Source organism: Coffea arabica, chromosome 11e (genome assembly GCF_036785885.1).
Source record: "Coffea arabica cultivar ET-39 chromosome 11e, Coffea Arabica ET-39 HiFi, whole genome shotgun sequence".
Lineage (NCBI taxonomy): Eukaryota > Viridiplantae > Streptophyta > Magnoliopsida > Gentianales > Rubiaceae > Coffea > Coffea arabica.
The window spans coordinates 6585012-6608384 of record NC_092331.1 but is presented as its reverse complement, the minus strand read 5'-3'; the positions used below and the strand labels follow the sequence as shown (position 1 = coordinate 6608384).

At 39.6% G+C, this 23373-nt stretch overlaps 19 non-coding genes across 19 annotated transcripts; all 19 read left to right on the top strand.

Moving 5' to 3' along the window:
• Nucleotides 1-314: 314 nt before the first annotated feature.
• Nucleotides 315-433, top strand: LOC140029876 (5S ribosomal RNA). Its single transcript, XR_011833791.1, has one exon. It is a non-coding gene; the product is annotated as a 5S ribosomal RNA (ribosomal RNA).
• A 1125-nt stretch (nt 434-1558) lies between these two features.
• Nucleotides 1559-1677, top strand: LOC140029865 (5S ribosomal RNA). Its single transcript, XR_011833780.1, has one exon. It is a non-coding gene; the product is annotated as a 5S ribosomal RNA (ribosomal RNA).
• A 1135-nt stretch (nt 1678-2812) lies between these two features.
• Nucleotides 2813-2931, top strand: LOC140029854 (5S ribosomal RNA). The gene has a single exon (XR_011833769.1). It is a non-coding gene; the product is annotated as a 5S ribosomal RNA (ribosomal RNA).
• A 1123-nt stretch (nt 2932-4054) lies between these two features.
• On the top strand, nt 4055-4173 carry LOC140029843 (5S ribosomal RNA). Its single transcript, XR_011833758.1, has one exon. It is a non-coding gene; the product is annotated as a 5S ribosomal RNA (ribosomal RNA).
• A 1125-nt stretch (nt 4174-5298) lies between these two features.
• Nucleotides 5299-5417, top strand: LOC140029832 (5S ribosomal RNA). Its single transcript, XR_011833747.1, has one exon. It is a non-coding gene; the product is annotated as a 5S ribosomal RNA (ribosomal RNA).
• Nucleotides 5418-6552: 1135 nt separating this feature from the next.
• LOC140029821 (5S ribosomal RNA) lies at nt 6553-6671 on the top strand. Its single transcript, XR_011833736.1, has one exon. It is a non-coding gene; the product is annotated as a 5S ribosomal RNA (ribosomal RNA).
• Nucleotides 6672-7806: 1135 nt separating this feature from the next.
• On the top strand, nt 7807-7925 carry LOC140029810 (5S ribosomal RNA). The gene has a single exon (XR_011833724.1). It is a non-coding gene; the product is annotated as a 5S ribosomal RNA (ribosomal RNA).
• Nucleotides 7926-9050: 1125 nt separating this feature from the next.
• LOC140029799 (5S ribosomal RNA) lies at nt 9051-9169 on the top strand. Its single transcript, XR_011833713.1, has one exon. It is a non-coding gene; the product is annotated as a 5S ribosomal RNA (ribosomal RNA).
• A 1135-nt stretch (nt 9170-10304) lies between these two features.
• Nucleotides 10305-10423, top strand: LOC140029787 (5S ribosomal RNA). Its single transcript, XR_011833701.1, has one exon. It is a non-coding gene; the product is annotated as a 5S ribosomal RNA (ribosomal RNA).
• Nucleotides 10424-11558: 1135 nt separating this feature from the next.
• LOC140029776 (5S ribosomal RNA) lies at nt 11559-11677 on the top strand. The gene has a single exon (XR_011833690.1). It is a non-coding gene; the product is annotated as a 5S ribosomal RNA (ribosomal RNA).
• A 1135-nt stretch (nt 11678-12812) lies between these two features.
• LOC140029764 (5S ribosomal RNA) lies at nt 12813-12931 on the top strand. Its single transcript, XR_011833679.1, has one exon. It is a non-coding gene; the product is annotated as a 5S ribosomal RNA (ribosomal RNA).
• Nucleotides 12932-14066: 1135 nt separating this feature from the next.
• Nucleotides 14067-14185, top strand: LOC140029753 (5S ribosomal RNA). Its single transcript, XR_011833668.1, has one exon. It is a non-coding gene; the product is annotated as a 5S ribosomal RNA (ribosomal RNA).
• A 1135-nt stretch (nt 14186-15320) lies between these two features.
• LOC140029742 (5S ribosomal RNA) lies at nt 15321-15439 on the top strand. The gene has a single exon (XR_011833657.1). It is a non-coding gene; the product is annotated as a 5S ribosomal RNA (ribosomal RNA).
• A 1125-nt stretch (nt 15440-16564) lies between these two features.
• On the top strand, nt 16565-16683 carry LOC140029731 (5S ribosomal RNA). The gene has a single exon (XR_011833646.1). It is a non-coding gene; the product is annotated as a 5S ribosomal RNA (ribosomal RNA).
• Nucleotides 16684-17808: 1125 nt separating this feature from the next.
• LOC140029719 (5S ribosomal RNA) lies at nt 17809-17927 on the top strand. Its single transcript, XR_011833635.1, has one exon. It is a non-coding gene; the product is annotated as a 5S ribosomal RNA (ribosomal RNA).
• Nucleotides 17928-19052: 1125 nt separating this feature from the next.
• LOC140029708 (5S ribosomal RNA) lies at nt 19053-19171 on the top strand. Its single transcript, XR_011833623.1, has one exon. It is a non-coding gene; the product is annotated as a 5S ribosomal RNA (ribosomal RNA).
• Nucleotides 19172-20296: 1125 nt separating this feature from the next.
• On the top strand, nt 20297-20415 carry LOC140029696 (5S ribosomal RNA). Its single transcript, XR_011833611.1, has one exon. It is a non-coding gene; the product is annotated as a 5S ribosomal RNA (ribosomal RNA).
• A 1125-nt stretch (nt 20416-21540) lies between these two features.
• LOC140029685 (5S ribosomal RNA) lies at nt 21541-21659 on the top strand. Its single transcript, XR_011833598.1, has one exon. It is a non-coding gene; the product is annotated as a 5S ribosomal RNA (ribosomal RNA).
• Nucleotides 21660-22784: 1125 nt separating this feature from the next.
• On the top strand, nt 22785-22903 carry LOC140029673 (5S ribosomal RNA). The gene has a single exon (XR_011833584.1). It is a non-coding gene; the product is annotated as a 5S ribosomal RNA (ribosomal RNA).
• The last annotated feature ends 470 nt before the right edge of the window (nt 22904-23373 follow it).

The following is a 23373-nucleotide window of genomic DNA, read 5'->3' as shown; positions in this document are numbered from 1 at the left end:
TGGCGGGTCGGGGTTCGGGTCAACAGATTTTCTGGCGGGTCTGTTGACCCGAACCCGACCCGCCAACCTGATTTGGACCCGAATTGCCACCCCTAACTGCAAGCGTGAAGGATTGATTTCATGATAATTTAGAGTTGCGGGATGAGGGAAAAAAACAGGGTGCAAATCAATAACAAAAAAAAATATAAAGTAAATAAATAAAAGGATAAGAGGAAAATGCTTGAATTGACGCTTAAAATGAATTTCGGTCTAGAAAAGCCACACTGCTTCGCAGGACGGGGTAGTTTAAAAGAATAAAGCGAAAGGAACATGGCGGGTGCGATCATACCAGCACTAATGCACCGGATCCCATCAGAACTCCGAAGTTAAGCGTGCTTGGGCGAGAGTAGTACTAGGATGGGTGACCCCCTGGGAAGTCCTCGTGTTGCACCCCTCTCTTTTTTGTTTCGAAATCCAAATTTCCTATTCGTTCTTTATCCTGTAGTAATTTAGCTCCGTCGGAACGATTGCTTAATATTTTGCTTCTTGTCGAAGCGTGAAGGAGGATCTGAAGGCGCGAGACAAATCAGGAACGGTACGGCTCGATCAAAGCCCGGATCGTCGCTCAAATTTGTCGGCGCAAATGTATCACCGCAACTAGGGGTGGCAATTTTCGACACGACCTGAAAACACGACACGAACCTAACACGAAATTAATGGGTTTGGGTTGAGGTTTCGGGAATTCGGGTCAGAATCGGGTTGGACCCGATGAACCCGAAAAGAAAACCGGTCGATTTCGGGTCAACCCGTGGTGACCTGATATGACCCGTTTACGAATTAAAAATAATTTAATAAACATAAAAATAAATTTATCTAACTAAACTAAGTTATTCTTTTTTTCAAAGGCATTAATTACTTAATCCTAAACGAATTTATTTAATTTGTGTGAAGTTGAAATTATTATACTTGGACAAATAATATATTATATTATTTTTCACTTTTGTATTGTTTTAATTTATTTTATATTTTGCTTGGGATAAAACACTTTTACGGTGTTTAATTTATTTTAGATTTGATTTGGAATCATTTATTTAAATTTTTATTACTTGATTATGTAATTAGTTTTGTGAGAAATTGATTTTATTAGAAATTACAGTGATAAATTAATAAATTAAAATTAAGTTTCGGGTCATTTCGGGTCGACCCGCCGCCCCGTAAACCTGAAATTTTCGGGTTCGGGTCAGCATACCTGACCCGTCACGAGTTGGCGGGTCGGGGTTCGGGTCAACAGATTTTCTGGCGGGTCTGTTGACCCGAACCCGACCCGCCAACCTGATTTGGACCCGAATTGCCACCCCTAACTGCAAGCGTGAAGGATTGATTTCATGATAATTTAGAGTTGCGGGATGAGGGAAAAAAACAGGGTGCAAATCAATAACAAAAAAAAATATAAAGTAAATAAATAAAAGGATAAGAGGAAAATGCTTGAATTGACGCTTAAAATGAATTTCGGTCTAGAAAAGCCACACTGCTTCGCAGGACGGGGTAGTTTAAAAGAATAAAGCGAAAGGAACATGGCGGGTGCGATCATACCAGCACTAATGCACCGGATCCCATCAGAACTCCGAAGTTAAGCGTGCTTGGGCGAGAGTAGTACTAGGATGGGTGACCCCCTGGGAAGTCCTCGTGTTGCACCCCTCTCTTTTTTGTTTCGAAATCCAAATTTCCTATTCGTTCTTTATCCTGTAGTAATTTAGCTCCGTCGGAACGATTGCTTAATATTTTGCTTCTTGTCGAAGCGTGAAGGAGGATCTGAAGGCGCGAGACAAATCAGGAACGGTACGGCTCGATCAAAGCCCGGATCGTCGCTCAAATTTGTCGGCGCAAATGTATCACCGCAACTAGGGGTGGCAATTTTCGACACGACCTGAAAACACGACACGAACCTAACACGAAATTAATGGGTTTGGGTTGAGGTTTCGGGAATTCGGGTCAGAATCGGGTTGGACCCGATGAACCCGAAAAGAAAACCGGTCGATTTCGGGTCAACCCGTGGTGACCTGATATGACCCGATATGACCCGTTTACGAATTAAAAATAATTTAATAAACATAAAAATAATTTTATCTAACTAAACTAAGTTATTCTTTTTTTCAAAGGCATTAATTACTTAATCCTAAACGAATTTATTTAATTTGTGTGAAGTTGAAATTATTATACTTGGACAAATAATATATTATATTATTTTTCACTTTTGTATTGTTTTAATTTATTTTATATTTTGCTTGGGATAAAACACTTTTACGGTGTTTAATTTATTTTAGATTTGATTTGGAATCATTTATTTAAATTTTTATTACTTGATTATGTAATTAGTTTTGTGAGAAATTGATTTTATTAGAAATTACAGTGATAAATTAATAAATTAAAATTAAGTTTCGGGTCATTTCGGGTCGACCCGCCGCCCCGTAAACCTGAAATTTTCGGGTTCGGGTCAGCATACCTGACCCGTCACGGGTTGGCGGGTCGGGGTTCGGGTCAACAGATTTTCTGGCGGGTCTGTTGACCCGAACCCGACCCGCCAACCTGATTTGGACCCGAATTGCCACCCCTAACTGCAAGCGTGAAGGATTGATTTCATGATAATTTAGAGTTGCGGGATGAGGGAAAAAAACAGGGTGCAAATCAATAACAAAAAAAAATATAAAGTAAATAAATAAAAGGATAAGAGGAAAATGCTTGAATTGACGCTTAAAATGAATTTCGGTCTAGAAAAGCCACACTGCTTCGCAGGACGGGGTAGTTTAAAAGAATAAAGCGAAAGGAACATGGCGGGTGCGATCATACCAGCACTAATGCACCGGATCCCATCAGAACTCCGAAGTTAAGCGTGCTTGGGCGAGAGTAGTACTAGGATGGGTGACCCCCTGGGAAGTCCTCGTGTTGCACCCCTCTCTTTTTTGTTTCGAAATCCAAATTTCCTATTCGTTCTTTATCCTGTAGTAATTTAGCTCCGTCGGAACGATTGCTTAATATTTTGCTTCTTGTCGAAGCGTGAAGGAGGATCTGAAGGCGCGAGACAAATCAGGAACGGTACGGCTCGATCAAAGCCCGGATCGTCGCTCAAATTTGTCGGCGCAAATGTATCACCGCAACTAGGGGTGGCAATTTTCGACACGACCTGAAAACACGACACGAACCTAACACGAAATTAATGGGTTTGGGTTGAGGTTTCGGGAATTCGGGTCAGAATCGGGTTGGACCCGATGAACCCGAAAAGAAAACCGGTCGATTTCGGGTCAACCCGTGGTGACCTGATATGACCCGTTTACGAATTAAAAATAATTTAATAAACATAAAAATAATTTTATCTAACTAAACTAAGTTATTCTTTTTTTCAAAGGCATTAATTACTTAATCCTAAACGAATTTATTTAATTTGTGTGAAGTTGAAATTATTATACTTGGACAAATAATATATTATATTATTTTTCACTTTTGTATTGTTTTAATTTATTTTATATTTTGCTTGGGATAAAACACTTTTACGGTGTTTAATTTTTTAGATTTGATTTGGAATCATTTATTTAAATTTTTATTACTTGATTATGTAATTAGTTTTGTGAGAAATTGATTTTATTAGAAATTACAGTGATAAATTAATAAATTAAAATTAAGTTTCGGGTCATTTCGGGTCGACCCGCCGCCCCGTAAACCTGAAATTTTCGGGTTCGGGTCAGCATACCTGACCCGTCACGGGTTGGCGGGTCGGGGTTCGGGTCAACAGATTTTCTGGCGGGTCTGTTGACCCGAACCCGACCCGCCAACCTGATTTGGACCCGAATTGCCACCCCTAACTGCAAGCGTGAAGGATTGATTTCATGATAATTTAGAGTTGCGGGATGAGGGAAAAAAACAGGGTGCAAATCAATAACAAAAAAAAATATAAAGTAAATAAATAAAAGGATAAGAGGAAAATGCTTGAATTGACGCTTAAAATGAATTTCGGTCTAGAAAAGCCACACTGCTTCGCAGGACGGGGTAGTTTAAAAGAATAAAGCGAAAGGAACATGGCGGGTGCGATCATACCAGCACTAATGCACCGGATCCCATCAGAACTCCGAAGTTAAGCGTGCTTGGGCGAGAGTAGTACTAGGATGGGTGACCCCCTGGGAAGTCCTCGTGTTGCACCCCTCTCTTTTTTGTTTCGAAATCCAAATTTCCTATTCGTTCTTTATCCTGTAGTAATTTAGCTCCGTCGGAACGATTGCTTAATATTTTGCTTCTTGTCGAAGCGTGAAGGAGGATCTGAAGGCGCGAGACAAATCAGGAACGGTACGGCTCGATCAAAGCCCGGATCGTCGCTCAAATTTGTCGGCGCAAATGTATCACCGCAACTAGGGGTGGCAATTTTCGACACGACCTGAAAACACGACACGAACCTAACACGAAATTAATGGGTTTGGGTTGAGGTTTCGGGAATTCGGGTCAGAATCGGGTTGGACCCGATGAACCCGAAAAGAAAACCGGTCGATTTCGGGTCAACCCGTGGTGACCTGATATGACCCGTTTACGAATTAAAAATAATTTAATAAACATAAAAATAATTTTATCTAACTAAACTAAGTTATTCTTTTTTTCAAAGGCATTAATTACTTAATCCTAAACGAATTTATTTAATTTGTGTGAAGTTGAAATTATTATACTTGGACAAATAATATATTATATTATTTTTCACTTTTGTATTGTTTTAATTTATTTTATATTTTGCTTGGGATAAAACACTTTTACGGTGTTTAATTTATTTTAGATTTGATTTGGAATCATTTATTTAAATTTTTATTACTTGATTATGTAATTAGTTTTGTGAGAAATTGATTTTATTAGAAATTACAGTGATAAATTAATAAATTAAAATTAAGTTTCGGGTCATTTCGGGTCGACCCGCCGCCCCGTAAACCTGAAATTTTCGGGTTCGGGTCAGCATACCTGACCCGTCACGGGTTGGCGGGTCGGGGTTCGGGTCAACAGATTTTCTGGCGGGTCTGTTGACCCGAACCCGACCCGCCAACCTGATTTGGACCCGAATTGCCACCCCTAACTGCAAGCGTGAAGGATTGATTTCATGATAATTTAGAGTTGCGGGATGAGGGAAAAAAACAGGGTGCAAATCAATAACAAAAAAAAATATAAAGTAAATAAATAAAAGGATAAGAGGAAAATGCTTGAATTGACGCTTAAAATGAATTTCGGTCTAGAAAAGCCACACTGCTTCGCAGGACGGGGTAGTTTAAAAGAATAAAGCGAAAGGAACATGGCGGGTGCGATCATACCAGCACTAATGCACCGGATCCCATCAGAACTCCGAAGTTAAGCGTGCTTGGGCGAGAGTAGTACTAGGATGGGTGACCCCCTGGGAAGTCCTCGTGTTGCACCCCTCTCTTTTTTGTTTCGAAATCCAAATTTCCTATTCGTTCTTTATCCTGTAGTAATTTAGCTCCGTCGGAACGATTGCTTAATATTTTGCTTCTTGTCGAAGCGTGAAGGAGGATCTGAAGGCGCGAGACAAATCAGGAACGGTACGGCTCGATCAAAGCCCGGATCGTCGCTCAAATTTGTCGGCGCAAATGTATCACCGCAACTAGGGGTGGCAATTTTCGACACGACCTGAAAACACGACACGAACCTAACACGAAATTAATGGGTTTGGGTTGAGGTTTCGGGAATTCGGGTCAGAATCGGGTTGGACCCGATGAACCCGAAAAGAAAACCGGTCGATTTCGGATCAACCCGTGGTGACCTGATATGACCCGATATGACCCGTTTACGAATTAAAAATAATTTAATAAACATAAAAATAATTTTATCTAACTAAACTAAGTTATTCTTTTTTTCAAAGGCATTAATTACTTAATCCTAAACGAATTTATTTAATTTGTGTGAAGTTGAAATTATTATACTTGGACAAATAATATATTATATTATTTTTCACTTTTGTATTGTTTTAATTTATTTTATATTTTGCTTGGGATAAAACACTTTTACGGTGTTTAATTTATTTTAGATTTGATTTGGAATCATTTATTTAAATTTTTATTACTTGATTATGTAATTAGTTTTGTGAGAAATTGATTTTATTAGAAATTACAGTGATAAATTAATAAATTAAAATTAAGTTTCGGGTCATTTCGGGTCGACCCGCCGCCCCGTAAACCTGAAATTTTCGGGTTCGGGTCAGCATATCTGACCCGTCACGGGTTGGCGGGTCGGGGTTCGGGTCAACAGATTTTCTGGCGGGTCTGTTGACCCGAACCCGACCCGCCAACCTGATTTGGACCCGAATTGCCACCCCTAACTGCAAGCGTGAAGGATTGATTTCATGATAATTTAGAGTTGCGGGATGAGGGAAAAAAACAGGGTGCAAATCAATAACAAAAAAAAATATAAAGTAAATAAATAAAAGGATAAGAGGAAAATGCTTGAATTGACGCTTAAAATGAATTTCGGTCTAGAAAACCCACACTGCTTCGCAGGACGGGGTAGTTTAAAAGAATAAAGCGAAAGGAACATGGCGGGTGCGATCATACCAGCACTAATGCACCGGATCCCATCAGAACTCCGAAGTTAAGCGTGCTTGGGCGAGAGTAGTACTAGGATGGGTGACCCCCTGGGAAGTCCTCGTGTTGCACCCCTCTCTTTTTTGTTTCGAAATCCAAATTTCCTATTCGTTCTTTATCCTGTAGTAATTTAGCTCCGTCGGAACGATTGCTTAATATTTTGCTTCTTGTCGAAGCGTGAAGGAGGATCTGAAGGCGCGAGACAAATCAGGAACGGTACGGCTCGATCAAAGCCCGGATCGTCGCTCAAATTTGTCGGCGCAAATGTATCACCGCAACTAGGGGTGGCAATTTTCGACACGACCTGAAAACACGACACGAACCTAACACGAAATTAATGGGTTTGGGTTGAGGTTTCGGGAATTCGGGTCAGAATCGGGTTGGACCCGATGAACCCGAAAAGAAAACCGGTCGATTTCGGGTCAACCCGTGGTGACCTGATATGACCCGATATGACCCGTTTACGAATTAAAAATAATTTAATAAACATAAAAATAAATTTATCTAACTAAACTAAGTTATTCTTTTTTTCAAAGGCATTAATTACTTAATCCTAAACGAATTTATTTAATTTGTGTGAAGTTGAAATTATTATACTTGGACAAATAATATATTATATTATTTTTCACTTTTGTATTGTTTTAATTTATTTTATATTTTGCTTGGGATAAAACACTTTTACGGTGTTTAATTTATTTTAGATTTGATTTGGAATCATTTATTTAAATTTTTATTACTTGATTATGTAATTAGTTTTGTGAGAAATTGATTTTATTAGAAATTACAGTGATAAATTAATAAATTAAAATTAAGTTTCGGGTCATTTCTGGTCGACCCGCCGCCCCGTAAACCTGAAATTTTCGGGTTCGGGTCAGCATACCTGACCCGTCACGGGTTGGCGGGTCGGGGTTCGGGTCAACAGATTTTCTGGCGGGTCTGTTGACCCGAACCCGACCCGCCAACCTGATTTGGACCCGAATTGCCACCCCTAACTGCAAGCGTGAAGGATTGATTTCATGATAATTTAGAGTTGCGGGATGAGGGAAAAAAACAGGGTGCAAATCAATAACAAAAAAATATATAAAGTAAATAAATAAAAGGATAAGAGGAAAATGCTTGAATTGACGCTTAAAATGAATTTCGGTCTAGAAAAGCCACACTGCTTCGCAGGACGGGGTAGTTTAAAAGAATAAAGCGAAAGGAACATGGCGGGTGCGATCATACCAGCACTAATGCACCGGATCCCATCAGAACTCCGAAGTTAAGCGTGCTTGGGCGAGAGTAGTACTAGGATGGGTGACCCCCTGGGAAGTCCTCGTGTTGCACCCCTCTCTTTTTTGTTTCGAAATCCAAATTTCCTATTCGTTCTTTATCCTGTAGTAATTTAGCTCCGTCGGAACGATTGCTTAATATTTTGCTTCTTGTCGAAGCGTGAAGGAGGATCTGAAGGCGCGAGACAAATCAGGAACGGTACGGCTCGATCAAAGCCCGGATCGTCGCTCAAATTTGTCGGCGCAAATGTATCACCGCAACTAGGGGTGGCAATTTTCGACACGACCTGAAAACACGACACGAACCTAACACGAAATTAATGGGTTTGGGTTGAGGTTTCGGGAATTCGGGTCAGAATCGGGTTGGACCCGATGAACCCGAAAAGAAAACCGGTCGATTTCGGGTCAACCCGTGGTGACCTGATATGACCCGTTTACGAATTAAAAATAATTTAATAAACATAAAAATAATTTTATCTAACTAAACTAAGTTATTCTTTTTTTCAAAGGCATTAATTACTTAATCCTAAACGAATTTATTTAATTTGTGTGAAGTTGAAATTATTATACTTGGACAAATAATATATTATATTATTTTTCACTTTTGTATTGTTTTAATTTATTTTATATTTTGCTTGGGATAAAACACTTTTACGGTGTTTAATTTATTTTAGATTTGATTTGGAATCATTTATTTAAATTTTTATTACTTGATTATGTAATTAGTTTTGTGAGAAATTGATTTTATTAGAAATTACAGTGATAAATTAATAAATTAAAATTAAGTTTCGGGTCATTTCGGGTCGACCCGCCGCCCCGTAAACCTGAAATTTTCGGGTTCGGGTCAGCATACCTGACCCGTCACGGGTTGGCGGGTCGGGGTTCGGGTCAACAGATTTTCTGGCGGGTCTGTTGACCCGAACCCGACCTGCCAACCTGATTTGGACCCGAATTGCCACCCCTAACTGCAAGCGTGAAGGATTGATTTCATGATAATTTAGAGTTGCGGGATGAGGGAAAAAAACAGGGTGCAAATCAATAACAAAAAAAAATATAAAGTAAATAAATAAAAGGATAAGAGGAAAATGCTTGAATTGACGCTTAAAATGAATTTCGGTCTAGAAAAGCCACACTGCTTCGCAGGACGGGGTAGTTTAAAAGAATAAAGCGAAAGGAACATGGCGGGTGCGATCATACCAGCACTAATGCACCGGATCCCATCAGAACTCCGAAGTTAAGCGTGCTTGGGCGAGAGTAGTACTAGGATGGGTGACCCCCTGGGAAGTCCTCGTGTTGCACCCCTCTCTTTTTTGTTTCGAAATCCAAATTTCCTATTCGTTCTTTATCCTGTAGTAATTTAGCTCCGTCGGAACGATTGCTTAATATTTTGCTTCTTGTCGAAGCGTGAAGGAGGATCTGAAGGCGCGAGACAAATCAGGAACGGTACGGCTCGATCAAAGCCCGGATCGTCGCTCAAATTTGTCGGCGCAAATGTATCACCGCAACTAGGGGTGGCAATTTTCGACACGACCTGAAAACACGACACGAACCTAACACGAAATTAATGGGTTTGGGTTGAGGTTTCGGGAATTCGGGTCAGAATCGGGTTGGACCCGATGAACCCGAAAAGAAAACCGGTCGATTTCGGGTCAACCCGTGGTGACCTGATATGACCCGATATGACCCGTTTACGAATTAAAAATAATTTAATAAACATAAAAATAATTTTATCTAACTAAACTAAGTTATTCTTTTTTTCAAAGGCATTAATTACTTAATCCTAAACGAATTTATTTAATTTGTGTGAAGTTGAAATTATTATACTTGGACAAATAATATATTATATTATTTTTCACTTTTGTATTGTTTTAATTTATTTTATATTTTGCTTGGGATAAAACACTTTTACGGTGTTTAATTTATTTTAGATTTGATTTGGAATCATTTATTTAAATTTTTATTACTTGATTATGTAATTAGTTTTGTGAGAAATTGATTTTATTAGAAATTACAGTGATAAATTAATAAATTAAAATTAAGTTTCGGGTCATTTCGGGTCGACCCGCCGCCCCGTAAACCTGAAATTTTCGGGTTCGGGTCAGCATACCTGACCCGTCACGGGTTGGCGGGTCGGGGTTCGGGTCAACAGATTTTCTGGCGGGTCTGTTGACCCGAACCCGACCCGCCAACCTGATTTGGACCCGAATTGCCACCCCTAACTGCAAGCGTGAAGGATTGATTTCATGATAATTTAGAGTTGCGGGATGAGGGAAAAAAACAGGGTGCAAATCAATAACAAAAAAAAATATAAAGTAAATAAATAAAAGGATAAGAGGAAAATGCTTGAATTGACGCTTAAAATGAATTTCGGTCTAGAAAAGCCACACTGCTTCGCAGGACGGGGTAGTTTAAAAGAATAAAGCGAAAGGAACATGGCGGGTGCGATCATACCAGCACTAATGCACCGGATCCCATCAGAACTCCGAAGTTAAGCGTGCTTGGGCGAGAGTAGTACTAGGATGGGTGACCCCCTGGGAAGTCCTCGTGTTGCACCCCTCTCTTTTTTGTTTCGAAATCCAAATTTCCTATTCGTTCTTTATCCTGTAGTAATTTAGCTCCGTCGGAACGATTGCTTAATATTTTGCTTCTTGTCGAAGCGTGAAGGAGGATCTGAAGGCGCGAGACAAATCAGGAACGGTACGGCTCGATCAAAGCCCGGATCGTCGCTCAAATTTGTCGGCGCAAATGTATCACCGCAACTAGGGGTGGCAATTTTCGACACGACCTGAAAACACGACACGAACCTAACACGAAATTAATGGGTTTGGGTTGAGGTTTCGGGAATTCGGGTCAGAATCGGGTTGGACCCGATGAACCCGAAAAGAAAACCGGTCGATTTCGGGTCAACCCGTGGTGACCTGATATGACCCGATATGACCCGTTTACGAATTAAAAATAATTTAATAAACATAAAAATAATTTTATCTAACTAAACTAAGTTATTCTTTTTTTCAAAGGCATTAATTACTTAATCCTAAACGAATTTATTTAATTTGTGTGAAGTTGAAATTATTATACTTGGACAAATAATATATTATATTATTTTTCACTTTTGTATTGTTTTAATTTATTTTATATTTTGCTTGGGATAAAACACTTTTACGGTGTTTAATTTATTTTAGATTTGATTTGGAATCATTTATTTAAATTTTTATTACTTGATTATGTAATTAGTTTTGTGAGAAATTGATTTTATTAGAAATTACAGTGATAAATTAATAAATTAAAATTAAGTTTCGGGTCATTTCGGGTCGACCCGCCGCCCCGTAAACCTGAAATTTTCGGGTTCGGGTCAGCATACCTGACCCGTCACGGGTTGGCGGGTCGGGGTTCGGGTCAACAGATTTTCTGGCGGGTCTGTTGACCCGAACCCGACCCGCCAACCTGATTTGGACCCGAATTGCCACCCCTAACTGCAAGCGTGAAGGATTGATTTCATGATAATTTAGAGTTGCGGGATGAGGGAAAAAAACAGGGTGCAAATCAATAACAAAAAAAAATATAAAGTAAATAAATAAAAGGATAAGAGGAAAATGCTTGAATTGACGCTTAAAATGAATTTCGGTCTAGAAAAGCCACACTGCTTCGCAGGACGGGGTAGTTTAAAAGAATAAAGCGAAAGGAACATGGCGGGTGCGATCATACCAGCACTAATGCACCGGATCCCATCAGAACTCCGAAGTTAAGCGTGCTTGGGCGAGAGTAGTACTAGGATGGGTGACCCCCTGGGAAGTCCTCGTGTTGCACCCCTCTCTTTTTTGTTTCGAAATCCAAATTTCCTATTCGTTCTTTATCCTGTAGTAATTTAGCTCCGTCGGAACGATTGCTTAATATTTTGCTTCTTGTCGAAGCGTGAAGGAGGATCTGAAGGCGCGAGACAAATCAGGAACGGTACGGCTCGATCAAAGCCCGGATCGTCGCTCAAATTTGTCGGCGCAAATGTATCACCGCAACTAGGGGTGGCAATTTTCGACACGACCTGAAAACACGACACGAACCTAACACGAAATTAATGGGTTTGGGTTGAGGTTTCGGGAATTCGGGTCAGAATCGGGTTGGACCCGATGAACCCGAAAAGAAAACCGGTCGATTTCGGGTCAACCCGTGGTGACCTGATATGACCCGATATGACCCGTTTACGAATTAAAAATAATTTAATAAACATAAAAATAATTTTATCTAACTAAACTAAGTTATTCTTTTTTTCAAAGGCATTAATTACTTAATCCTAAACGAATTTATTTAATTTGTGTGAAGTTGAAATTATTATACTTGGACAAATAATATATTATATTATTTTTCACTTTTGTATTGTTTTAATTTATTTTATATTTTGCTTGGGATAAAACACTTTTACGGTGTTTAATTTATTTTAGATTTGATTTGGAATCATTTATTTAAATTTTTATTACTTGATTATGTAATTAGTTTTGTGAGAAATTGATTTTATTAGAAATTACAGTGATAAATTAATAAATTAAAATTAAGTTTCGGGTCATTTCGGGTCGACCCGCCGCCCCGTAAACCTGAAATTTTCGGGTTCGGGTCAGCATACCTGACCCGTCACGGGTTGGCGGGTCGGGGTTCGGGTCAACAGATTTTCTGGCGGGTCTGTTGACCCGAACCCGACCCGCCAACCTGATTTGGACCCGAATTGCCACCCCTAACTGCAAGCGTGAAGGATTGATTTCATGATAATTTAGAGTTGCGGGATGAGGGAAAAAAACAGGGTGCAAATCAATAACAAAAAAAAATATAAAGTAAATAAATAAAAGGATAAGAGGAAAATGCTTGAATTGACGCTTAAAATGAATTTCGGTCTAGAAAAGCCACACTGCTTCGCAGGACGGGGTAGTTTAAAAGAATAAAGCGAAAGGAACATGGCGGGTGCGATCATACCAGCACTAATGCACCGGATCCCATCAGAACTCCGAAGTTAAGCGTGCTTGGGCGAGAGTAGTACTAGGATGGGTGACCCCCTGGGAAGTCCTCGTGTTGCACCCCTCTCTTTTTTGTTTCGAAATCCAAATTTCCTATTCGTTCTTTATCCTGTAGTAATTTAGCTCCGTCGGAACGATTGCTTAATATTTTGCTTCTTGTCGAAGCGTGAAGGAGGATCTGAAGGCGCGAGACAAATCAGGAACGGTACGGCTCGATCAAAGCCCGGATCGTCGCTCAAATTTGTCGGCGCAAATGTATCACCGCAACTAGGGGTGGCAATTTTCGACACGACCTGAAAACACGACACGAACCTAACACGAAATTAATGGGTTTGGGTTGAGGTTTCGGGAATTCGGGTCAGAATCGGGTTGGACCCGATGAACCCGAAAAGAAAACCGGTCGATTTCGGGTCAACCCGTGGTGACCTGATATGACCCGATATGACCCGTTTACGAATTAAAAATAATTTAATAAACATAAAAATAATTTTATCTAACTAAACTAAGTTATTCTTTTTTTCAAAGGCATTAATTACTTAATCCTAAACGAATTTATTTAATTTGTGTGAAGTTGAAATTATTATACTTGGACAAATAATATATTATATTATTTTTCACTTTTGTATTGTTTTAATTTATTTTATATTTTGCTTGGGATAAAACACTTTTACGGTGTTTAATTTATTTTAGATTTGATTTGGAATCATTTATTTAAATTTTTATTACTTGATTATGTAATTAGTTTTGTGAGAAATTGATTTTATTAGAAATTACAGTGATAAATTAATAAATTAAAATTAAGTTTCGGGTCATTTCGGGTCGACCCGCCGCCCCGTAAACCTGAAATTTTCGGGTTCGGGTCAGCATACCTGACCCGTCACGGGTTGGCGGGTCGGGGTTCGGGTCAACAGATTTTCTGGCGGGTCTGTTGACCCGAACCCGACCCGCCAACCTGATTTGGACCCGAATTGCCACCCCTAACTGCAAGCGTGAAGGATTGATTTCATGATAATTTAGAGTTGCGGGATGAGGGAAAAAAACAGGGTGCAAATCAATAACAAAAAAAAATATAAAGTAAATAAATAAAAGGATAAGAGGAAAATGCTTGAATTGACGCTTAAAATGAATTTCGGTCTAGAAAAGCCACACTGCTTCGCAGGACGGGGTAGTTTAAAAGAATAAAGCGAAAGGAACATGGCGGGTGCGATCATACCAGCACTAATGCACCGGATCCCATCAGAACTCCGAAGTTAAGCGTGCTTGGGCGAGAGTAGTACTAGGATGGGTGACCCCCTGGGAAGTCCTCGTGTTGCACCCCTCTCTTTTTTGTTTCGAAATCCAAATTTCCTATTCGTTCTTTATCCTGTAGTAATTTAGCTCCGTCGGAACGATTGCTTAATATTTTGCTTCTTGTCGAAGCGTGAAGGAGGATCTGAAGGCGCGAGACAAATCAGGAACGGTACGGCTCGATCAAAGCCCGGATCGTCGCTCAAATTTGTCGGCGCAAATGTATCACCGCAACTAGGGGTGGCAATTTTCGACACGACTTGAAAACACGACACGAACCTAACACGAAATTAATGGGTTTGGGTTGAGGTTTCGGGAATTCGGGTCAGAATCGGGTTGGACCCGATGAACCCGAAAAGAAAACCGGTCGATTTCGGGTCAACCCGTGGTGACCTGATATGACCCGATATGACCCGTTTACGAATTAAAAATAATTTAATAAACATAAAAATAATTTTATCTAACTAAACTAAGTTATTCTTTTTTTCAAAGGCATTAATTACTTAATCCTAAACGAATTTATTTAATTTGTGTGAAGTTGAAATTATTATACTTGGACAAATAATATATTATATTATTTTTCACTTTTGTATTGTTTTAATTTATTTTATATTTTGCTTGGGATAAAACACTTTTACGGTGTTTAATTTATTTTAGATTTGATTTGGAATCATTTATTTAAATTTTTATTACTTGATTATGTAATTAGTTTTGTGAGAAATTGATTTTATTAGAAATTACAGTGATAAATTAATAAATTAAAATTAAGTTTCGGGTCATTTCGGGTCGACCCGCCGCCCCGTAAACCTGAAATTTTCGGGTTCGGGTCAGCATACCTGACCCGTCACGGGTTGGCGGGTCGGGGTTCGGGTCAACAGATTTTCTGGCGGGTCTGTTGACCCGAACCCGACCCGCCAACCTGATTTGGACCCGAATTGCCACCCCTAACTGCAAGCGTGAAGGATTGATTTCATGATAATTTAGAGTTGCGGGATGAGGGAAAAAAACAGGGTGCAAATCAATAACAAAAAAAAATATAAAGTAAATAAATAAAAGGATAAGAGGAAAATGCTTGAATTGACGCTTAAAATGAATTTCGGTCTAGAAAAGCCACACTGCTTCGCAGGACGGGGTAGTTTAAAAGAATAAAGCGAAAGGAACATGGCGGGTGCGATCATACCAGCACTAATGCACCGGATCCCATCAGAACTCCGAAGTTAAGCGTGCTTGGGCGAGAGTAGTACTAGGATGGGTGACCCCCTGGGAAGTCCTCGTGTTGCACCCCTCTCTTTTTTGTTTCGAAATCCAAATTTCCTATTCGTTCTTTATCCTGTAGTAATTTAGCTCCGTCGGAACGATTGCTTAATATTTTGCTTCTTGTCGAAGCGTGAAGGAGGATCTGAAGGCGCGAGACAAATCAGGAACGGTACGGCTCGATCAAAGCCCGGATCGTCGCTCAAATTTGTCGGCGCAAATGTATCACCGCAACTAGGGGTGGCAATTTTCGACACGACCTGAAAACACGACACGAACCTAACACGAAATTAATGGGTTTGGGTTGAGGTTTCGGGAATTCGGGTCAGAATCGGGTTGGACCCGATGAACCCGAAAAGAAAACCGGTCGATTTCGGGTCAACCCGTGGTGACCTGATATGACCCGTTTACGAATTAAAAATAATTTAATAAACATAAAAATAAATTTATCTAACTAAACTAAGTTATTCTTTTTTTCAAAGGCATTAATTACTTAATCCTAAACGAATTTATTTAATTTGTGTGAAGTTGAAATTATTATACTTGGACAAATAATATATTATATTATTTTTCACTTTTGTATTGTTTTAATTTATTTTATATTTTGCTTGGGATAAAACACTTTTACGGTGTTTAATTTATTTTAGATTTGATTTGGAATCATTTATTTAAATTTTTATTACTTGATTATGTAATTAGTTTTGTGAGAAATTGATTTTATTAGAAATTACAGTGATAAATTAATAAATTAAAATTAAGTTTCGGGTCATTTCGGGTCGACCCGCCGCCCCGTAAACCTGAAATTTTCGGGTTCGGGTCAGCATACCTGACCCGTCACGGGTTGGCGGGTCGGGGTTCGGGTCAACAGATTTTCTGGCGGGTCTGTTGACCCGAACCCGACCCGCCAACCTGATTTGGACCCGAATTGCCACCCCTAACTGCAAGCGTGAAGGATTGATTTCATGATAATTTAGAGTTGCGGGATGAGGGAAAAAAACAGGGTGCAAATCAATAACAAAAAAAAATATAAAGTAAATAAATAAAAGGATAAGAGGAAAATGCTTGAATTGACGCTTAAAATGAATTTCGGTCTAGAAAAGCCACACTGCTTCGCAGGACGGGGTAGTTTAAAAGAATAAAGCGAAAGGAACATGGCGGGTGCGATCATACCAGCACTAATGCACCGGATCCCATCAGAACTCCGAAGTTAAGCGTGCTTGGGCGAGAGTAGTACTAGGATGGGTGACCCCCTGGGAAGTCCTCGTGTTGCACCCCTCTCTTTTTTGTTTCGAAATCCAAATTTCCTATTCGTTCTTTATCCTGTAGTAATTTAGCTCCGTCGGAACGATTGCTTAATATTTTGCTTCTTGTCGAAGCGTGAAGGAGGATCTGAAGGCGCGAGACAAATCAGGAACGGTACGGCTCGATCAAAGCCCGGATCGTCGCTCAAATTTGTCGGCGCAAATGTATCACCGCAACTAGGGGTGGCAATTTTCGACACGACCTGAAAACACGACACGAACCTAACACGAAATTAATGGGTTTGGGTTGAGGTTTCGGGAATTCGGGTCAGAATCGGGTTGGACCCGATGAACCCGAAAAGAAAACCGGTCGATTTCGGGTCAACCCGTGGTGACCTGATATGACCCGTTTACGAATTAAAAATAATTTAATAAACATAAAAATAATTTTATCTAACTAAACTAAGTTATTCTTTTTTTCAAAGGCATTAATTACTTAATCCTAAACGAATTTATTTAATTTGTGTGAAGTTGAAATTATTATACTTGGACAAATAATATATTATATTATTTTTCACTTTTGTATTGTTTTAATTTATTTTATATTTTGCTTGGGATAAAACACTTTTACGGTGTTTAATTTATTTTAGATTTGATTTGGAATCATTTATTTAAATTTTTATTACTTGATTATGTAATTAGTTTTGTGAGAAATTGATTTTATTAGAAATTACAGTGATAAATTAATAAATTAAAATTAAGTTTCGGGTCATTTCGGGTCGACCCGCCGCCCCGTAAACCTGAAATTTTCGGGTTCGGGTCAGCATACCTGACCCGTCACGGGTTGGCGGGTCGGGGTTCGGGTCAACGGATTTTCTGGCGGGTCTGTTGACCCGAACCCGACCCGCCAACCTGATTTGGACCCGAATTGCCACCCCTAACTGCAAGCGTGAAGGATTGATTTCATGATAATTTAGAGTTGCGGGATGAGGGAAAAAAACAGGGTGCAAATCAATAACAAAAAAAAATATAAAGTAAATAAATAAAAGGATAAGAGGAAAATGCTTGAATTGACGCTTAAAATGAATTTCGGTCTAGAAAAGCCACACTGCTTCGCAGGACGGGGTAGTTTAAAAGAATAAAGCGAAAGGAACATGGCGGGTGCGATCATACCAGCACTAATGCACCGGATCCCATCAGAACTCCGAAGTTAAGCGTGCTTGGGCGAGAGTAGTACTAGGATGGGTGACCCCCTGGGAAGTCCTCGTGTTGCACCCCTCTCTTTTTTGTTTCGAAATCCAAATTTCCTATTCGTTCTTTATCCTGTAGTAATTTAGCTCCGTCGGAACGATTGCTTAATATTTTGCTTCTTGTCGAAGCGTGAAGGAGGATCTGAAGGCGCGAGACAAATCAGGAACGGTACGGCTCGATCAAAGCCCGGATCGTCGCTCAAATTTGTCGGCGCAAATGTATCACCGCAACTAGGGGTGGCAATTTTCGACACGACCTGAAAACACGACACGAACCTAACACGAAATTAATGGGTTTGGGTTGAGGTTTCGGGAATTCGGGTCAGAATCGGGTTGGACCCGATGAACCCGAAAAGAAAACCGGTCGATTTCGGGTCAACCCGTGGTGACCTGATATGACCCGTTTACGAATTAAAAATAATTTAATAAACATAAAAATAAATTTATCTAACTAAACTAAGTTATTCTTTTTTTCAAAGGCATTAATTACTTAATCCTAAACGAATTTATTTAATTTGTGTGAAGTTGAAATTATTATACTTGGACAAATAATATATTATATTATTTTTCACTTTTGTATTGTTTTAATTTATTTTATATTTTGCTTGGGATAAAACACTTTTACGGTGTTTAATTTATTTTAGATTTGATTTGGAATCATTTATTTAAATTTTTATTACTTGATTATGTAATTAGTTTTGTGAGAAATTGATTTTATTAGAAATTACAGTGATAAATTAATAAATTAAAATTAAGTTTCGGGTCATTTCGGGTCGACCCGCCGCCCCGTAAACCTGAAATTTTCGGGTTCGGGTCAGCATACCTGACCCGTCACGGGTTGGCGGGTCGGGGTTCGGGTCAACGGATTTTCTGGCGGGTCTGTTGACCCGAACCCGACCCGCCAACCTGATTTGGACCCGAATTGCCACCCCTAACTGCAAGCGTGAAGGATTGATTTCATGATAATTTAGAGTTGCGGGATGAGGGAAAAAAACAGGGTGCAAATCAATAACAAAAAAAAATATAAAGTAAATAAATAAAAGGATAAGAGGAAAATGCTTGAATTGACGCTTAAAATGAATTTCGGTCTAGAAAAGCCACACTGCTTCGCAGGACGGGGTAGTTTAAAAGAATAAAGCGAAAGGAACATGGCGGGTGCGATCATACCAGCACTAATGCACCGGATCCCATCAGAACTCCGAAGTTAAGCGTGCTTGGGCGAGAGTAGTACTAGGATGGGTGACCCCCTGGGAAGTCCTCGTGTTGCACCCCTCTCTTTTTTGTTTCGAAATCCAAATTTCCTATTCGTTCTTTATCCTGTAGTAATTTAGCTCCGTCGGAACGATTGCTTAATATTTTGCTTCTTGTCGAAGCGTGAAGGAGGATCTGAAGGCGCGAGACAAATCAGGAACGGTACGGCTCGATCAAAGCCCGGATCGTCGCTCAAATTTGTCGGCGCAAATGTATCACCGCAACTAGGGGTGGCAATTTTCGACACGACCTGAAAACACGACACGAACCTAACACGAAATTAATGGGTTTGGGTTGAGGTTTCGGGAATTCGGGTCAGAATCGGGTTGGACCCGATGAACCCGAAAAGAAAACCGGTCGATTTCGGGTCAACCCGTGGTGACCTGATATGACCCGTTTACGAATTAAAAATAATTTAATAAACATAAAAATAAATTTATCTAACTAAACTAAGTTATTCTTTTTTTCAAAGGCATTAATTACTTAATCCTAAACGAATTTATTTAATTTGTGTGAAGTTGAAATTATTATACTTGGACAAATAATATATTATATTATTTTTCACTTTTGTATTGTTTTAATTTATTTTATATTTTGCTTGGGATAAAACACTTTTACGGTGTTTAATTTATTTTAGATTTGATTTGGAATCATTTATTTAAATTTTTATTACTTGATTATGTAATTAGTTTTGTGAGAAATTGATTTTATTAGAAATTACAGTGATAAATTAATAAATTAAAATTAAGTTTCGGGTCATTTCGGGTCGACCCGCCGCCCCGTAAACCTGAAATTTTCGGGTTCGGGTCAGCATACCTGACCCGTCACGGGTTGGCGGGTCGGGGTTCGGGTCAACAGATTTTCTGGCGGGTCTGTTGACCCGAACCCGACCCGCCAACCTGATTTGGACCCGAATTGCCACCCCTAACTGCAAGCGTGAAGGATTGATTTCATGATAATTTAGAGTTGCGGGATGAGGGAAAAAAACAGGGTGCAAATCAATAACAAAAAAAAATATAAAGTAAATAAATAAAAGGATAAGAGGAAAATGCTTGAATTGACGCTTAAAATGAATTTCGGTCTAGAAAAGCCACACTGCTTCGCAGGACGGGGTAGTTTAAAAGAATAAAGCGAAAGGAACATGGCGGGTGCGATCATACCAGCACTAATGCACCGGATCCCATCAGAACTCCGAAGTTAAGCGTGCTTGGGCGAGAGTAGTACTAGGATGGGTGACCCCCTGGGAAGTCCTCGTGTTGCACCCCTCTCTTTTTTGTTTCGAAATCCAAATTTCCTATTCGTTCTTTATCCTGTAGTAATTTAGCTCCGTCGGAACGATTGCTTAATATTTTGCTTCTTGTCGAAGCGTGAAGGAGGATCTGAAGGCGCGAGACAAATCAGGAACGGTACGGCTCGATCAAAGCCCGGATCGTCGCTCAAATTTGTCGGCGCAAATGTATCACCGCAACTAGGGGTGGCAATTTTCGACACGACCTGAAAACACGACACGAACCTAACACGAAATTAATGGGTTTGGGTTGAGGTTTCGGGAATTCGGGTCAGAATCGGGTTGGACCCGATGAACCCGAAAAGAAAACCGGTCGATTTCGGGTCAACCCGTGGTGACCTGATATGACCCGTTTACGAATTAAAAATAATTTAATAAACATAAAAATAATTTTATCTAACTAAACTAAGTTATTCTTTTTTTCAAAGGCATTAATTACTTAATCCTAAACGAATTTATTTAATTTGTGTGAAGTTGAAATTATTATACTTGGACAAATAATATATTATATTATTTTTCACTTTTGTATTGTTTTAATTTATTTTATATTTTGCTTGGGATAAAACACTTTTACGGTGTTTAATTTATTTTAGATTTGATTTGGAATCATTTATTTAAATTTTTATTACTTGATTATGTAATTAGTTTTGTGAGAAATTGATTTTATTAGAAATTACAGTGATAAATTAATAAATTAAAATTAAGTTTCGGGTCATTTCGGGTCGACCCGCCGCCCCGTAAACCTGAAATTTTCGGGTTCGGGTCAGCATACCTGACCCGTCACGGGTTGGCGGGTCGGGGTTCGGGTCAACAGATTTTCTGGCGGGTCTGTTGACCCGAACCCGACCCGCCAACCTGATTTGGACCCGAATTGCCACCCCTAACCGCAAGCGTGAAGGATTGATTTCATGATAATTTAGAGTTGCGGGATGAGGGAAAAAAACAGGGTGCAAATCAATAACAAAAAAAAATATAAAGTAAATAAATAAAAGGATAAGAGGAAAATGCTTGAATTGACGCTTAAAATGAATTTCGGTCTAGAAAAGCCACACTGCTTCGCAGGACGGGGTAGTTTATAAGAATAAAGCGAAAGGAACATGGCGGGTGCGATCATACCAGCACTAATGCACCGGATCCCATCAGAACTCCGAAGTTAAGCGTGCTTGGGCGAGAGTAGTACTAGGATGGGTGACCCCCTGGGAAGTCCTCGTGTTGCACCCCTTTCTTTTTTGTTTCGAAATCCAAATTTCCTATTCGTTCTTTATCCTGTAGTAATTTAGCTCCGTCGGAACGATTGCTTAATATTTTGCTTCTTGTCGAAGCGTGAAGGAGGATCTGAAGGCGCGAGACAAATCAGGAACGGTACGGCTCGATCAAAGCCCGGATCGTCGCTCAAATTTGTCGGCGCAAATGTATCACCGCAACTAGGGGTGGCAATTTTCGACACGACCTGAAAACACGACACGAACCTAACACGAAATTAATGGGTTTGGGTTGAGGTTTCGGGAATTCGGGTCAGAATCGGGTTGGACCCGATGAACCCGAAAAGAAAACCGGTCGATTTCGGGTCAACCCGTGGTGACCTGATATGACCCGTTTACGAATTAAAAATAATTTAATAAACATAAAAATAATTTTATCTAACTAAACTAAGTTATTCTTTTTTTCAAAGGCATTAATTACTTAATCCTAAACGAATTTATTTAATTTGTGTGAAGTTGAAATTATTATACTTGGACAAATAATATATTATATTATTTTTCACTTTTGTATTGTTTTAATTTATTTTATATTTTGCTTGGGATAAAACACTTTTACGGTGTTTAATTTATTTTAGATTTGATTTGGAATCATTTATTTAAATTTTTATTACTTGATTATGTAATTAGTTTTGTGAGAAATTGATTTTATTAGAAATTACAGTGATAAATTAATAAATTAAAATTAAGTTTCGGGTCATTTCGGGTCGACCCGCCGCCCCGTAAACCTGAAATTTTCGGGTTCGGGTCAGCATACCTGACCCGTCACGGGTTGGCGGGTCGGGGTTCGGGTCAACAGATTTTCTGGCGGGTCTGTTGACCCGAACCCGACCCGCCAACCTGATTTGGACCCGAATTGCCACCCCTAACTGCAAGCGTGAAGGATTGATTTCATGATAATTTAGAGTTGCGGGATGAGGGAAAAAAACAGGGTGCAAATCAATAACAAAAAAAAATATAAAGTAAATAAATAAAAGGATAAGAGGAAAATGCTTGAATTGACGCTTAAAATGAATTTCGGTCTAGAAAAGCCACACTGCTTCGCAGGACGGGGTAGTTTAAAAGAATAAAGCGAAAGGAACATGGCGGGTGCGATCATACCAGCACTAATGCACCGGATCCCATCAGAACTCCGAAGTTAAGCGTGCTTGGGCGAGAGTAGTACTAGGATGGGTGACCCCCTGGGAAGTCCTCGTGTTGCACCCCTCTCTTTTTTGTTTCGAAATCCAAATTTCCTATTCGTTCTTTATCCTGTAGTAATTTAGCTCCGTCGGAACGATTGCTTAATATTTTGCTTCTTGTCGAAGCGTGAAGGAGGATCTGAAGGCGCGAGACAAATCAGGAACGGTACGGCTCGATCAAAGCCCGGATCGTCGCTCAAATTTGTCGGCGCAAATGTATCACCGCAACTAGGGGTGGCAATTTTCGACACGACCTGAAAACACGACACGAACCTAACACGAAATTAATGGGTTTGGGTTGAGGTTTCGGGAATTCGGGTCAGAATCGGGTTGGACCCGATGAACCCGAAAAGAAAACCGGTCGATTTCGGGTCAACCCGTGGTGACCTGATATGACCCGTTTACGAATTAAAAATAATTTAATAAACATAAAAATAATTTTATCTAACTAAACTAAGTTATTCTTTTTTTCAAAGGCATTAATTACTTAATCCT